Source organism: Dasypus novemcinctus, chromosome 30 (genome assembly GCF_030445035.2).
Source record: "Dasypus novemcinctus isolate mDasNov1 chromosome 30, mDasNov1.1.hap2, whole genome shotgun sequence".
In the NCBI taxonomy this organism is placed as follows: domain Eukaryota; kingdom Metazoa; phylum Chordata; class Mammalia; order Cingulata; family Dasypodidae; genus Dasypus; species Dasypus novemcinctus.
This window is the reverse complement of record NC_080702.1, coordinates 28,116,016-28,132,060: the sequence shown is the minus strand read 5'-3', so window position 1 is coordinate 28,132,060 and position 16,045 is coordinate 28,116,016.

The following is a 16,045-nucleotide window of genomic DNA, read 5'->3' as shown; positions in this document are numbered from 1 at the left end:
TTGCATTTAAAATCTATTTTGTCTGATATTAATATAGTTACTCCTGCCCTTTTGTGGTTATTGTTTGCTTGTAAGATTGTTTTCCAGCCATTCACTTTCAACCACCTTGAATCCCTGGGTCTAAGATATGTTTCTTGTAGACAGCACATAGATGGGTCGTATTTCCTTATCCAATATTCCAGTCTGAGTGTCTTGACAGGTGAGTTTAATTCATTGATATTCAGTGCTATTACTTTCAAGGAATTACTTATATTAGCCATATTTTCTTTGGATTTGTGTTTGTCATATTTTGTTTGATTTTTTTTTCTTTTTGTCTTTTTAGTTGCTTTTATGCTCTCCTCCAACTCTGTCTCTCCTATTCTTTTCTTTCTTCCTGCAGAAATCCCTTTAGTATTTCTTGTAGGGCAGGATTCTTGTTGGCATACTCTCTTAGTTTCTATTTATCTGTGAATATTTTTAACTCACCATCATTTTTGAAGTCCAGCTTAGCTGGATAGAGTATTTTTGGTTGGAAATTTTTTTCTTTTAGTATCTTGATTATGTCGTACCACTGCCTTCTTGCCTCCATGGTTTCAGATGAGAAATCAGCATTTAATCTTACGGAGCCTCCCTTGTATGTGATGTTTCTCTTTTCTCTTGCTGCTTTTAGAATTTTCTTTTTGTCTTGAGCATTGGATAATTTGACAAGTATATGTCTTGGGATAGGTCTGTTGGGAATTATGCTGTTTGGGGGTGGGGTGCTTCTTGGACCTGTACATGGATCTCCCTCAAGAGGTTTGGGAGATTTTCAGCCATTATTTCCTCCAACACCCCTTCTGTCCCCTTTCCCTTCTCTTCTCCTTCTGGGATGCCTATAATGGGTATATTTGTGTGTTTTGTAGTGTCATTCAGGTCCCTAAGTCATTGCTTGATTTTTTCTATCTTTTTATCAATCAGTTCTACCATCTGTTTTAGTTCAGATGTACTGTCTTCCACATCACTCATTCTTTCCTAGCCTCTTTGAATCTGCTGTTATTTGCTGGTGTAGTTTTGATTTCTTAACCATTATATCCGTTATCTTTTTGTATATGATATCAATTTTTTCTGTATTCTCTCCAAGTGTTTTCTTCATATTCTTAATCTCTTTCTTCACTTCATCAGATTGGTCCCTAATATATGTTTTAAGAGCTTTAATTACTTGTTCAATGTTCTACTCTTCTTCCTGGTTTTTAGTTTGTTCTTTGGATTGGGCCATGTTTTCCTGATTATTGGTTTGGTTTGTAGTTTTTTGTTGCTGTCTGGTCATCATTTTATCTTGACAGATTTACTCAGTTCCTTAGCTTCTTTGTCTAGTCTTGGACTTTAATTAGTTGTTTTCACATGTGTGTTAAGTCTTCTTTGTTACTTTGTTCTTCTTATTCTATTTCCTTGTTGTTGGCTAAGTTGACTTGAAGGAAAATATCAGGGCCAGAGAAAGCAAAAGGAGTAAGAAAAGAAAAAGTATAATAGTAATATTTTTTTAAGATTTATTTTTATTTATTTCTCTCCCCCTCCCCTTCCCCGAGTTGTCTATTTTCTGTGTCCATTCACTGTGTGTTCGTTTGTGACAACTTCTATCCTTATCAGCAGGACCAGGAATCTGTGTTTCTGTTTTTTGCATCATCTTGTTGTGTCAGCTCTCCATGTGTGTGATGCCATTCTTGGCTAGGCTGCACTTTCTTTTGTGCTGGGTGGCTCTCCTGACAGGGTGCACTCCTTGAGTGTGGGGCTCCCCTATGCAGGGAACACCCCTGCATGACATGGCACTCCTGCATACATCAGAACTGCACATGGGCCAGTTCCACACAGGTCAAGGAGGCCCGGGGTTTGAACCTTGGACTGCCCATGTGGTAGGCAGATGCCCTATCCATTGGGACAAGTCCGCTTCCCATAATAGTAGTATTGATAGTAAATGTTAACAGAGGAATCATGTGAGACCTAGGAGAATGGATATTAGACTCATGTAAGCTGTGTAGAGTTATAACAGTAAGAAAAGTAGAGTACCTATAATGAGACAGTAAACTGAATATGGGGAGGAATATAGTGTGACTTAAAAGGTCAGTGTGTTCAGCAGAGAGGGAAAGAGAAAAGAAAGGACAATAATATAAAGAGTGAATATAAGACAGAAAACAGAACAAAAGTAATAGAAATAAAAAGTCTGAAAAGCTGGGGGCCAAAGAAAGAGAGGTAGAATGTAAGAGAAAGAATACATGATGGAGGATAGAAAGATATTGAGGAAAGGGGATAGTGTTGGTGGCCAAAATCAATACACACAGAAAAGGTGAAATGGAGGTTAAGAAAACAAACCGAATGTGAAGCACTCCTTGCAACACCTAATATAAAAAAAGTTTAAAAAGAAAAGAAATTGGTTCAACAATGGCAGCGGAGGAATACTGATATGGGATGTTATTGACAGGATATATATGGTTGACAGGGAGTTATACAGGGCATATGCCCAGGGTATATGGTAATGTCTATATATACTCATAGTGGAAACAAAAACAACAGCTGGGGGGGTACTGGGCTCCTGGCCGGGGGGTCACTGTTTTGGGCCCTGGGAGAGCAGCGGCAATCCTCCAGGTGCAACGGCAAGAACCAGGAAGGAAGGAGGGCCCAACAGTGGGCTCGTGGTACTAATGGTTACACTTTTGAGCCTATACACCTGCAATAAGAACAAGGCCTAGAGTAGCATTGTGCCTGGGGGTTTCCTCCTGACAGCCTCCATGTTACTCAAATGTGGCCACTCTCACAGCCAAACTCAGCGTGTAGATGCGATGCATTCCCCCCAGCGTGGGATATGACACCTGGGGATGAGCCTCCCTGGCACCGAGGGATCACTACCACATACCAGCTGAAGAAGCAACTAGAAAATGACCTTGAATTAAAGATTCAATGCGGAACAGCAGAATATACCTGTCTACATATAATAACATGACTTCGGGAAGCTGTTTGACCTAATGTAAGGGGGAAATGGAAAGGAGAAATGAGATTATAAGGCTGTGAGTCTCTAAAAAAGAGTCTGGAGGTTGTCAGAAGGAATACCCCTATGTACAACTGAACAGAGTCTAAGAGACAGATAAGGTAGATACAACCCCAGGTATTGGTTCTTTTGAGGGATAAAGAGACCCACAGGTTCTATGGTCATGGCAGAAGGGGTTCACTGCCATGACAGATAGCCCTTCTTTGGAGCTGGTGTTTCTGCATGATGGAATTGGACTCAGAGGGGATCTCTTTTCACAAGACTTGCATGCTACTTTATTGGAATTGTAGTCGGTGCTGGGTTTAAGATATATGTAGGGGATTTGAATCTCTGGACTGATAATATGACACCCAGGCCCAGAGCCTCAACAGGCTTCAGCTCCTACACTTTGATTTATTGGACTTACTCTACTCAGCTAACATGGAGTTGAAGAAGGTCAACCACCACAACATGGAGCCTAGAGTGTCTACAACTGGAAGCGGGAGGAGTGCATCCAGTACCCATATGGAATCTAAGCCCTCACTTGACATAGATGTGCAATGGACACAACCAATCCAATGTCCACAGAGAAAATGTGGAATGGGTGTGGGAACGGTAGCCATGGTGGCTGCTGGGTGTGGGGAACAGGAGGAAGAGATGAGATGTGGAGGCATTTTCGGGACGTGGAGTTGTCCTGGATAGTGCTTCATGGACAATTACGGGACATTATAGATCCCCCCAGGGCCCACTGGATGGAACATGAGAGAGTCTGGGCTATGATGTGGACCATTGACTATGGGGTGCAGTGATGCTCAGAGATGAACTTACCAGGTGCAATGGATGTGTCATGATGATGGGAGAGAGTGTTGCTGTGGGGGGAGTGGGGGGCGGGGGCGGTGGGGTTGAATGGGACCTCATATTTTTCATAATGTAATTTAAAAATAAATAAATAAATAATTTTAAAAAAAAAAGAAGAAGAGAAAGGAAAAAAGGGGACAAAACGGGGGGGGGGGAAGCAAGCAAGAAAAAGAAAAAGAGAAAAAAGGGCCTTGGGGGGATAAAGAGGAAGGAAAAACAAGAAGACACACGAACAAAAAAGACCATACAAAATTTCAAGCAAGGATCCTCTTTGCAGTTAAATAAAATGCTTAGGAGTCTGATGTTCCCCCTTTCTCCCTCGATCACTTCCCTCTCTCCAAGGGCAGCAGGAAAGCTGTGTGAGGGTTCCAGTAGGAGATTCAAGTGGATAGAGCACCGACACCTCACCAGGAACCCCTAATATGCTATTGGAAGCTTGGAAAGCACCTCCTACAGTCCCTCTCCCTTAGGTGTGCTACAGCAGGGCTAATTGATTTTCTGACTCCACCTTCTCCCAGGCCAAGTTTCCTATCCCAGCGCATTTAGGTAAATTGGGTTTTCTCTGCAGATTCACCTCTCCTTTCTTCCCAGGCTCTCCCCAAGCCAGCTGGTATGCTCCTCCAAGCTCAAAAAAAAAGGGGAGGGGAACCAGAAAATTGAACACACACTCCTTTGTCCCCTCTGCACCTCCCACCAAATCCCTCCCACTGATGGAGTCAGTCCAAAACCAGAGGCCTAGGGTAATCCATGACCTCAGGGAGTGCTGGATTTGAAAAATGAAGTCCAGGATATTGCGGACTCAGGGTCTGTGGGTCTGTGAAATGTGGGCTACAGGTGCTTAGAGGACATGGACCTGGGGACCATGCATCTGGGGGCCACAGGGCTTGGGAACACCACTACACAACCAACAGTTTTCAGGGAACATTGCGGCCACCAGCCTTAGGGGGAAGGGTCCCGCTTCCCCACAGCTTCTGACTTTTGTGCTAGAAACCTGCAATCCAACTTTTAGCAAGCACTACTTTTGTCACAGTCTCCCCAAATCAATGTCCATACACCTCCTGCCTCACAAGCCCCTGAAACAGCCCGCTTCAGCAAGATTCCAACCCTACTCAGCCACTGCTTTGCAGGAGAGATTATGAGGTGCACTCACTCAGACACCATCTTGCCCTGCCTCCCAGTATGAGATTTTATAAAATTTTCTCACACGACCCTGGACATGTGCAAGTCCAAATTCCACAGGGCAGGCTGCAAACTGGGGGTTACGATAAATGTACTTGATGAGTTCAGAGGAGATATAGGCTATCTAAATTGGAACTGGGAATATGCTCTCTCTCTGAATGCTGAAATCATTTCCCCTTTTAAGGCCTTCAACTGATTGGGTAAAACACCAGTCATTGCCGATGGCAATCGCCTTGGTTGATTGTAGATGCAATCAGCCATCTATGCAATAAACCCACTGGTGATGAAAGTCAGTAAATGTCCTTGTATTACAATTAGCCCAATGCTTGCTTGACCAAACAACTTGGCACCATTACCTGGCTGAGTCGACACATTAGCCTAACCATCACAGTAGTGTTCCCTCCTGTTCAATTTTTTGGATGAGTTTGAGCTAGGTTAGTATTAAATCCTTTTTGAATGATTGGTAGGGTTCACCTGTGAAGCCATCCAGTCCTGGACTTTTCATTTTTGTGAAGTTGTTGATAACTATTTCAAACTCTTCACCTGTGATTGGTTTATTGAGGTCTTCTATTTCTTCTAGGGTCAGTGTAGGTTGTCCTTGTGTTTCTAGGAATTTGTCCATTTGTCGATATTGTCTAGCTTGCTGGCCAACAGTTGTTCATAGTATCTTCTTCTGATCTTTTATTTCTGTGAGGTCAGTTGTAATGTCCCTGCTCTCATTTCTGATTGTATTTGCATCCTCTCTCTCTTCCTCTTTGTTAGTCTAGCTAAGGGTTTGTCGATTTTGTTGATCTTCCCAAAGAAGCAACCTTTGGTTGGAGATGTGTTTGGACACCTATGATTAGTCATCTCAACTCCTTTACATCATCTGGAGGCATATCTTGGTCCTTTAACTAGGCCATATCTTCCTGTTTCTTGGTATGGATTGTATTTTTTGTTGGTGTCTTGGCATCTGGCTTACTACATGTATTTATTCTGAGTGCGGTTTCTCTCTTTAGTTTAGGACTTTCTGGTCCTTTCTCCCTTGCTGGTTTTGTCATAAGAGCCAAGGATGTAACTGATGCTGCAAGCTGTGAAGACTCAAGTTGTGTATGTTGCCCCAGGGACTGATGAACTTCTCCTACCTTTTTCCTCTGCCAGGGGTAGGACAGAGCCACAGCCATGTGTAACAATCCAAGTCATGAAGGCCAAGATGGTCTGTAGTGGCCTGGAGTGACTGTTGAATCTTCACACTCCTTCCTCCCCTGCCAGGGCAGGGATGGAGCTGCAAATGTAGGCAGCAATCTATACCATCTGAGTCCAAAATGACCACAGTTGCCCAGGTAGACTTCTTACTATTCAATCTTTGCCAGCTGAATGTAACCATAGCCAACATTGTACTCAAAATGGAAAGGTTCAAAGCTTTCCCTCTTAGATCTGGAGCAAGACAAGGTTGCCCATTTGTCAACATTGTTATTCATTACTGCACTGGAAGTTCTAGCTAGGGCAATTAGACAAGAAAAAAATTAAAGGCATCCAAATAGGAAAAGAGGAAGTAAAACTCTCACTGCTTGCAGGTGACCTGATCCTGCATTTAGAAAATTCTGAAGCATCCACGACAAAGCTACCTGAACTAAAAAATGAGTTCAGCAAAGTGGCAGGTTACAAAATCAACATGCAAAAATCAGTAATGTTTTTGTTTCTGTACATAGTACAGAACAATCTGAGGAGGAAATCATGGGGAAAATTCCATTTACAATAGCAATGAGAAACTCAAATGCGTAGGAATTAATTTAACCAAAGAAGTACAAGACCTATTTGCAGAAAACTACAAAACAATGCTAAAAGAAATCAATGATGACCTAAAAAATTGGGAAGACATTCCACATTCATGGCCTGGAAGACTAAATATCATGAAGATGTCAATCCTACCCAAACTGATTTATAGATCCAATGCAGTACCAATCAAATTTCCAACAGCCTACTTAACAGAATTACAAAAGGCAATTACCAAATTCATTTGGAAGGGAATGTGCAACCAAATAGCCAAAAGCATTATAAGAAAGAAGAGTGACATGGGAGGAATTTCACTGCCTGACCTTGAAACATATGACAAAGCTAGAGTGGTCAAAACAGCATGGGACTGGCAGAAAGATAGACATCAAAAGTGCAATTGGATTGAGAATTCAGAAATAAACCCTCACCTATATGGTTAACTGGTTTTTGACAAACCTACCAAGTCCATGTTAATGAGACAAAACAGTCTCTTCAACAAATGGACTGGGAGAATTGGATATCTATAACCAAAAGAATGAAAGAGGACCTCTGTCTCACTCCTTATACAAGAATCAACTCAAAATGGATAAAATCTAAATATAAAAGCCAGGGCCTCCAGGCTCATAAGCACAGTCATCATTATTAAGGGTTCGTCATTGGAGCATCCTTCTTCACTGTTTGCAATTGGGGGATTGTTGCTGTTCCACACCACCACACCACACCAGAGAACTGAGAGTGCCTACAACTCCAGCAGAAGAATCACAACCATCAACCATGTGGAATCTAAACCACCTGTTGATATAGAGGTGGAGTGGACATCACCAACCCAGTGTCCACAGGATGAAGGAATAAACTATGGATTCGAGTGGACTTACTGGTATTCTACTAGAGAACTATTGTGATTAGTAATGGAAGAAACTGTAGCATTGATCTGGAGAAAGTGGCCAAAGTAGTTGCTGAGGGCAGGGAAAGAGTAGAGATGAGATATGGGGGCATTTTCAGGACTTGGAATTGTCCTAAATAACACTGCAAGTGCAGATGCTGGACATTATATATCCTGCCATAGCCCACTGAATGGACTGGGGGAGAGTGTAAACTACAACGTAAACTATATTCCATGAGGTGCAGCAGTGCTCAAAATGTATTCACCAAATGCAATGAATGTGCCACAGTGATGAAAGAGCTTGTTGATGTGGGAACCTCATATTTTTTAATGTAACATTTTTTGTGATCTATGTATCTTTTTAAAAAAAAAAGACAATTTAATATTAAAAAAAGCCTGGGCCATAAAACTATAAAAATAAAATGTAGGGAAACATCTTCAAGACCTTGTGGTAGGTGGTGGTTTGTTGGACATCATACCAAAAGCACACTCAACAAAAGAAAAAAATAGATAAACAGGATTTCCTCAAAATTAAACACTTTTGCACCTCACAGGACTTTTTGTTTTTTATATATATTTTTTAAAGATTTATTTATTTATTTAATCCCCCCCCAGTTGTCTGTTCTCTGCGTCTGTTTGCTGCGTCTTGTTTCTCTGTCCGCTTCTGTTGTCGTCAGCAGCACGGGAAGTGTGGGTGGCCCCATTCCTAGGCAGGCTGCACTTTCTTTCACGCTGGGCGGCTCTCCTTACGTGCACTCCTTGCGTGTGGGGCTCCCCTACGCTGGGGACACCCCTGCGTGGCACAGCACTCCTTGTGCGCATCAGCACTGCGCATGGGCCAGCTCCACACGGGTCAGGGAGGCCCGGGGTTTGAACCGCGGACCTCCCATGTGGTAGACAGATGCCCTAACCACTGGGCCAAGTCCGTTTCCCCCTCACAGGACTTTTGAGCCACATCCACCTCTCTCTTCTGCCATTTCAAATCTTCCAGAATGAGACAAATCCTATGCCAGCTTGCAGCTGAAACTGGGAAGAAATCAGAGCAGCTGAGCTTCAGAAAGAAGGCATGGAGGGGAAGGTAGAGACTAGGTAGAGTTCACCTACCATCTTGCTTCAACCCATGGCAGCTGACTTTGGTGAGAAAGCACTTCTTATGGTACCTCAAGTTGGACTTTTCATGGCCTCATAAATTTTTACCCTCAAATAAATCTCCTTCCTAAAAGCCAATAGATTTCTGCTACATTGTATTGGCAGGCTTTTGTCAAACAAAAACACTCACCAATGGCCTTATTATCTCCATTTTGCAGACGAAGCTGCTGAGATTCAGAGAGCTCATAGAAATCCAAGGTCATCAGCATGGGTGTTAACTCAGTTCTTTCCAACTGCAAATCCTGGAATTAATTCAGCCTCCAGGACTACCCCAGACCTTTGCACAAGACTGAGTCTTCTCTGGGCTTTCTTCCTTTGCCTACCCTGAGCTTCCTTCCTGGAGAGTCCTTACCTCCATCTCAACTTTCCAAAGCTTTGCTTTGGACTCACATTGAATGTGATGGCTTATTTTTAATTTAAAAACTTTTAAATGTGATAACATATATACAACATAGCATTTCCCATTTTAACTACTTTCAAGTATACACTTCAATGCTGTTAATTTCACTCATGACGTAGTGCTACCCTCCTCATCATGCATTATCAAAACTTTTCCATCACCCCAAACAGATACTGTACCCATTAAGTAATAACTCCCCATTCCCACTTCTCCCATCTCCGGTAACCTGGAACCTAATTTCTACCTCTATGAATGTGCACCTTCTATTATTTGAAGTAAGTGGAATCATACAATATTTGTCCTTTTTGTCTAGCTCATTTCACTCAACATAATGTCTTTAAGGTTCATCCATGTATAGTATGTGTAGCAGTTTGATATTGTTTATGAATTCCAAAGATATTGGATCACATTTGTAAACTGGTCTGTTTCCCCAGGCCTATTAGATTGTATTAGGTTCAGTGGTTTCACTTTTACTTGATGAAATTACTCTTTGGGTTTTGACTCAGCCATGTCAATAGGATGTCCAGTCCCCACCCCCTTGGTGTGTGGGACTCACAGAGAAAACTACATGGCAGAGGAAACAGTTGGAGTTTTGATGCTGGAGCCCTGGGAAGTAAATATACAGGAGAAGAATACAGAGGACTAGAGACAGATCTGTAGACACAGCAGAGGTCCTGGGAAGAGAATGCTCCTGATAGTCTACAGCTGTCACTGAGACTGGAGAAAAATGAGCCCTGGGGGAGAGTTAAGTCTTATCCCACCCTACAGCTGAGATTGGAAGAAGCTGGGACCATGGAGCCTTAAGAGGAAGAGGAAAGCTGAACCCTCATAGAAGTCACCCATCATCTTGCTCAACACATGGCAAATGACTTTTGGTAACAAAGTACTTCTTATGATACCTTGAGTTGGAATCCTTAGGGTCTGGTAGCTGTAAGCTTCTATCCCAAATAAATACCCTTTATAAAACCCAACAGATTTCTGGTACTTTGCATCAGCACCCTTTTGGCTGACTAATACAGTATGCATCAATTTGATTCATTTTTATGGCTGAGTAATATTCCACAGTATTGTATATGCCACATTTTGTTTATTCATTCATCTCTTGATGGACATGGGTTGCTTCATCTTTCAAAAAATACCTTAATTGGGAAGCGGACTTGGCCCAATGGATATGGCATCCACCAACCACATGGGAGGTCCATGGTTCAAACCCCAGGCCTCCTTGACCTGTGTGGAGCTGACCCATGCACAGTGCTGATGCACACAAGGAGTGCTGTGCCATGCAGGGGTGTCCCCCACATAGGGGACCCTCACATGCAAGGAGTGCACCCCATAAGGAGAGCCACCCAGCATGAAAGAAAGTGCAGCCTGCCCAAGAATGGCGCCACACACATGGAGACCTGACACAGCAAGATGATGCAAAAAAAAAACACCACAGATTCCTGGTGCCACTGATAAGGATGGAAGTGGTCACAGAAGAACACAAGGTCAATGGACACAGAGAGCAGAAAACTAGGGTCGGAGGAAGGGGAAGAAATAAATTAAAAAAAATAAATCTTTAAAAAAACAGGAAAAAAAAACCTTAATTTATTAATTTTTTCTGTGGTACCACTTTTTTTTAAAAAGGAGTTGTGGGATTACAGTAAAATTATGCATAAAATACAGGGTTTCCCTTATATCACCTTTTCTAGTGTCTTAGGGTGCTTAAGGCATATACCATGAAATGATTCTGCTTAAACAATGGGAATTTATTAGCTCAGAGTTTTGAGACCAAGACAATGTCCAAATCCAGGCATCATCAAGGCCATGCTTTCTTCCTGAAGACTGGCTGCTGGCAACTCTTTGCTCCTCTGCTACATGACAAGGCACATGGCAGTGTCTGCTGGTCTCTAGCTTCTTTTCCTGATTTCAGCTTCTTGCTTCTGTAGCTTTCTCTCTATCTGAATTTCCTTCCATTTATAAAGGACTGCAGTAAGAGGATTAACATGCATCCTGAATTGAGTTGCAACCTATCTGAAGTAACCTCATCAAAAAGACCCTATTTACAATGGGCTTACACTCACAGAAATTGATTAGATTAAGAACATGTATTTCTCGGGTGCATAGAGCTTTAAACCACCACACCAACCTATTACTAACACCTTGCCACATCAATCCACTGTCTAGTGGATCATTCAGTCTGAAAATTTTCCCCTAGCATTGCTTGTAGGGTGGGTCTAATGGTGATGAACTCCCTCAGTTTTTGTTTGTCTGGGAATGTCAATCTCTCCCTCATTCGGAAAGAAAGTTTCACTGGATATATATTCTTGGTTGGCAATTGTTTTCATTCAGCATTTTAAGTATTTCAATGCACTGCCTTCCTGCCTTCATGGTTTCTGATGAGAAATTGGCATTTAATCTTATTGGGACTCCCTTGTACATAATACGTTGCTTTTCTCTTGCAGCTTTCTGAACTCTTTGTCCTTGGCATTAGACAATTTCACTATTACCTGTCTGGGTGTGGTTCTCTTTGAGTTAATCCTATTTGGGTTCCTTGATCTTCTAGAATGTGCGTTTTCATGCCTTTCATTAAAATGGGAGGTTTTCTGCCATTGTTTCTTCTGCCCCTCTTTCTTCTCTTTCTGGGACTCCCATAATGTAGTACATTGGTGTACTTGATAGTGTCCCCAAGATCTCTTAGCTTCTGTTGACATTTTACATTCTCTTTCTGCTCCTCAGCCTGAATCATTTAGATTTTCTTGGGTTCTATCCCACTGGTTTTTTTGTTCTGCCAATTCCAATCTGCTGTTGAAACCCTCTATGGAATTTTTCTTTCAGGTATTGTAGTGTTCAGTGCTGGTTTTACTGTTTTGTTCCTTTTTAAAACTTTTATTGTGTGTAGCAGTTAGATATGGTTATGAATTCCAAAAATCGATATTGATTATGTTTGTAATCTGATCTGTACCTGACCATGATTGAGTTATGATTAGGGCATTGAGTCCCCACACCTTGGTGGGACTCACAGATAAAAGGCATGGCAAAGAACAGAGTTGAGGGTTTCTGATGTTGGAATTTGATGCTGAAGACTTAAGCTGGAGCCCAGGGAAGTAAGCTCACAGAGGAAAGAGAAGCCAGTCCCAGGAAGAAAGGAAACTTGAACCCAGAGAGAAGCAAGACCCTGAAAAGGAGGAAACAAGGAAGCCTAAACCCTCACAGCCATCAGCAGCCATCTTTCTCCAACAAGTGAAAATAGACTTCTGTGAGGGAAGTAATTTATGCTTTAAGGCCTAGTATCTGTAGGCTCTTACCTCAAATAAATACCCTTTATAAAAACCAACCAATTTCTGGTATTTTGCATCAGCACCCCTTTGGCTGACTAATACATTGTGATTCTCATATTTTTATTCCTTGTTTTGCATATATCATATAATTCTTTCTCTGTGTTTTTCTTTATCTCCATGTGCATATTGATGATCACTTTTTAAATTCTTTGTTCTGTATGTCTAAAGTCTAGTCTGTTGATGGTTTCTGGATTTGTAACTTTTTTCTTTGGATGGGTCATCATTTCCTATTTCTTTGTCTTGTAATCTTTTTTTTTTTTTTAGGAGGTACTGGGGATTGAGCCTGGGACCTCATCCATGGGAAGCAGGTGCTCAACAACCAAGCTTCATTTGCTCCCCTGTCTTGTAATTTTTGTTGCACACTGTACATTTTAATATTTTCATGTGCTAATTCTAGGATTTAGTTTCTGAGCTATCTGTTCCTTAAATATCTATCCATGTAGTTATATGACAGAAATTTGCTTGAGTGCCAAGAGCTAACAAAAACAAACCAATGCAAAAAGTACCTTTCACCATCGTACAAACTGGCTCTGTTTGACTGGTGCTCTCCTTCAGAATTTAGCCCTCCTCTCAGGAAGATTGGCCCAAGCAAATGTGAATGCAGAATCCTGTCTTTTCTGAGTCTGTGCCTTGTCCTGGGTTTGTGCTTGCTCTTGGCCTTAGGAATTCCATTTACAAGACTCTACTCTGTCCATTCCCTGTGAAATAGACTTTCTCCCTTCCCAGGTGCTCTATCATGGTCCTTTACTGCTGGCTGCTTTGACTTGTTTCTTACAGTGCTTTAGCCTGCTGGGCAACTTCTGGGAGGGTGAGCCAGAGACACATTTTCTGGTTCAGTCTTTCAGGATGCTACCTGCTAGATTGGCAGTGACATACAGGCATAGCAGTATGCACATAGGGATTACTCTGCTTCTTCCAGAACAAGGCCAGAAACCTATGTGGTGTGCAGACTGACTCCACACTGTGCAGTGAAGAAGTGGGGGTGGTGCCATGAGCTTCTCCTACCATTTTTAAAATTGTGTTTTGTTGATTTGCCACTCACCCAGTTAGCTCAACTCTTTACCTATTTTCTGGGGCTCAGAGGAAGATGGCTTTGCCAGTTTTTGCTAGGTGTTCAAATATTCTATGGGAGAAAGTCACTCTGGAATGACCAATACTGCCGTCCTGGTCACATGGCCCTCCCAATAATGTTCTTTTGACTGTTTGTAAATATTCTTTGGAGAGATACCTGTTTAGGTCTTTTGCCCACCTTTAAATTGAGTCATTTCTCTTTTTGTTGCTGAGTTACAGGATTTCTTTTTATATTCTGGATATTAAACCCTCAAAAGATACGTGGTTTCCAAATATTTTCCACCATCATAGGTTGACATTTTACTTTGATGATAAAATCCTTTGATGCTCAAAACATTTTAATTTTGATGAGGTCCCATTTACCTATTTTTTCTCTCATTGCTTGTACTTTGTTTTTTTGTGGCTGCTGTTTGTTTTGAGGTACTGGGGCTAGCGGTTGAGCACAGGACCTCATATGTGGGAAGTTGGTGCTCAACCACTGAGCAACATCTGCTCCCCTGATTTGGATTTTTCATTTGTTTGCTTGCTGTGTGTTTTTTATTTGTTTGGTTTTAGGAGGCACTGGGAATGGCACCTGGGATCTCCCATATGGAAAGCAAATGCTCAACCAGTTGAGACAATCCATTCCCCACTTTGGTTTCAAAGTCTAAGAAACCATCGCCTAACAAGGTCTTGAAGGTATCCCTATGTTTCTTCTAGTTTTACAGTTCTGGTTCTTACATTTAGGTCTTGGATCCATTTTGAGTTGATTTTTAAAAGGAGGTACTGGGGATTGAACCTGGGACCTTGTATGTATGAAGCAGGTGTTCAACCACTGAAATCCACCTGCTCCATTATTATGAGTTGATTTTTGTAATAATGTCTTTTTGAGCCTTTTCTTTTCTTTTGATAGATCCCATCCAGGTTCAAGTATTGACTGAATCATCATTGTCTCTTTAGTTGTTCATTTTTTTAATTATGAAAACTTATATATAGTTTCCCATTTCAACTGTTTCCAAACTTACCATTCCATGGAATTACTGATATTTACAATGTTGCAGTATCCTCACCACCATCCATTCCTAAAACTTGCCCCAAACAGAAATCTTATACTCATTATGCATTATCTCCCCATTTTTCCCTGGATTCACCCCCTTCCCTGGCAGCCTGTACCCTAACTTCTGTCTCTATGTGCTTGCATATTATGACATTTTATTTATAGTTACCACAGGGCTTAAATTTAACATCCTAAGTCTATAAAAATTCATTTGCTTTGATATCAATTTAATTTCAATAGCATAGTGGTTTGAAGTATGTACCACATAAAAACATGCTCTTAAATTTAATCCATTCCTCTGGGTGTGGATCTATTGTAAATAGAACCTTTTGATGAGACTATTTCAGTTAAGCTGAGGCCCAGCTCAATCAGAATGGGTCTTAATCCTATTATTAGATTCCTTTATAATCAGAGAGAAAGCTAGAGGGAACAGCCAGAAGCTGAACATCAATGGAACCCAAAAGAGAAGAGATGAAGAGATCCCACTGTGTGCCTTGCCATGGGACAAAATCAAGACCAAGGATCACTAGCAGCCAGCCCCAAAATGCCACAGCTTTTGGGAAGAAAGCAGCTTCTTGATGGTGCCTGGCTTTGGGCATTTCCCCAACCTCAAACCATGACAAAAAATTTCCCATTGTTTAACCTGACCAGTTTCATTATATTTGCTTGAGCAGCTTAGGAAACTAGAAAAAGTACATACACATTCCTATACCCATTGTCCCCCACCTTTATGTAGTTTTGTCACAAACTGCATGTTTATATAGTATGACTTCCAAGCCACTGATTTATTATTGCATTTTATGTTTTTGTCTTTTAGATCCTGTAGGAAGTAAAAAGTAGAGTTACAAACTAAAAATACTATAGTACTGGCATTTATATTTACCCCTGTCATTACCCTTACTAGAGATCTTCATTGCTTCATGCAACTTTGATTTATTTTCTATTGTCCTTTCCTTTTAACCTGTAGAATTCTCCTTACCATTTCTTGTGAGGCTCGTCTAGTGGTGATGACCTCTCTCCGCCTTCATTTACCAGGGAATACTTAATCTCACCTTCATTTTTTTAAAAGGCTTATTTTATTTACTTATCCCCATCCCCCTTTGTTGTTTGTGGACACTGTCTGCTTTCTGTGTCCATTTGTTGTGTGCCTTGTCTGCTCATTTTCTGTTTAGGAGGCACTGGAAACTGAACCTGGGAACTCCCATGTGGAAGAGAGGCACCCAACCACCTGAGCCACCTCAACTCCCTGGTTTGTTTTGTCTCTCATTGTCTTTCCTCTTTGGGTACCTTTTGTTGCATCATATGGTTGCATTAGCTCATTGTGCCTGCTTGCCCCACCAGCTTGCCCTCTCCAGGAGGCACTGGCAAACGAACCTGGGAACTCCCATGTTGTAGGCAGAAGCCCAATTCCTTGAGG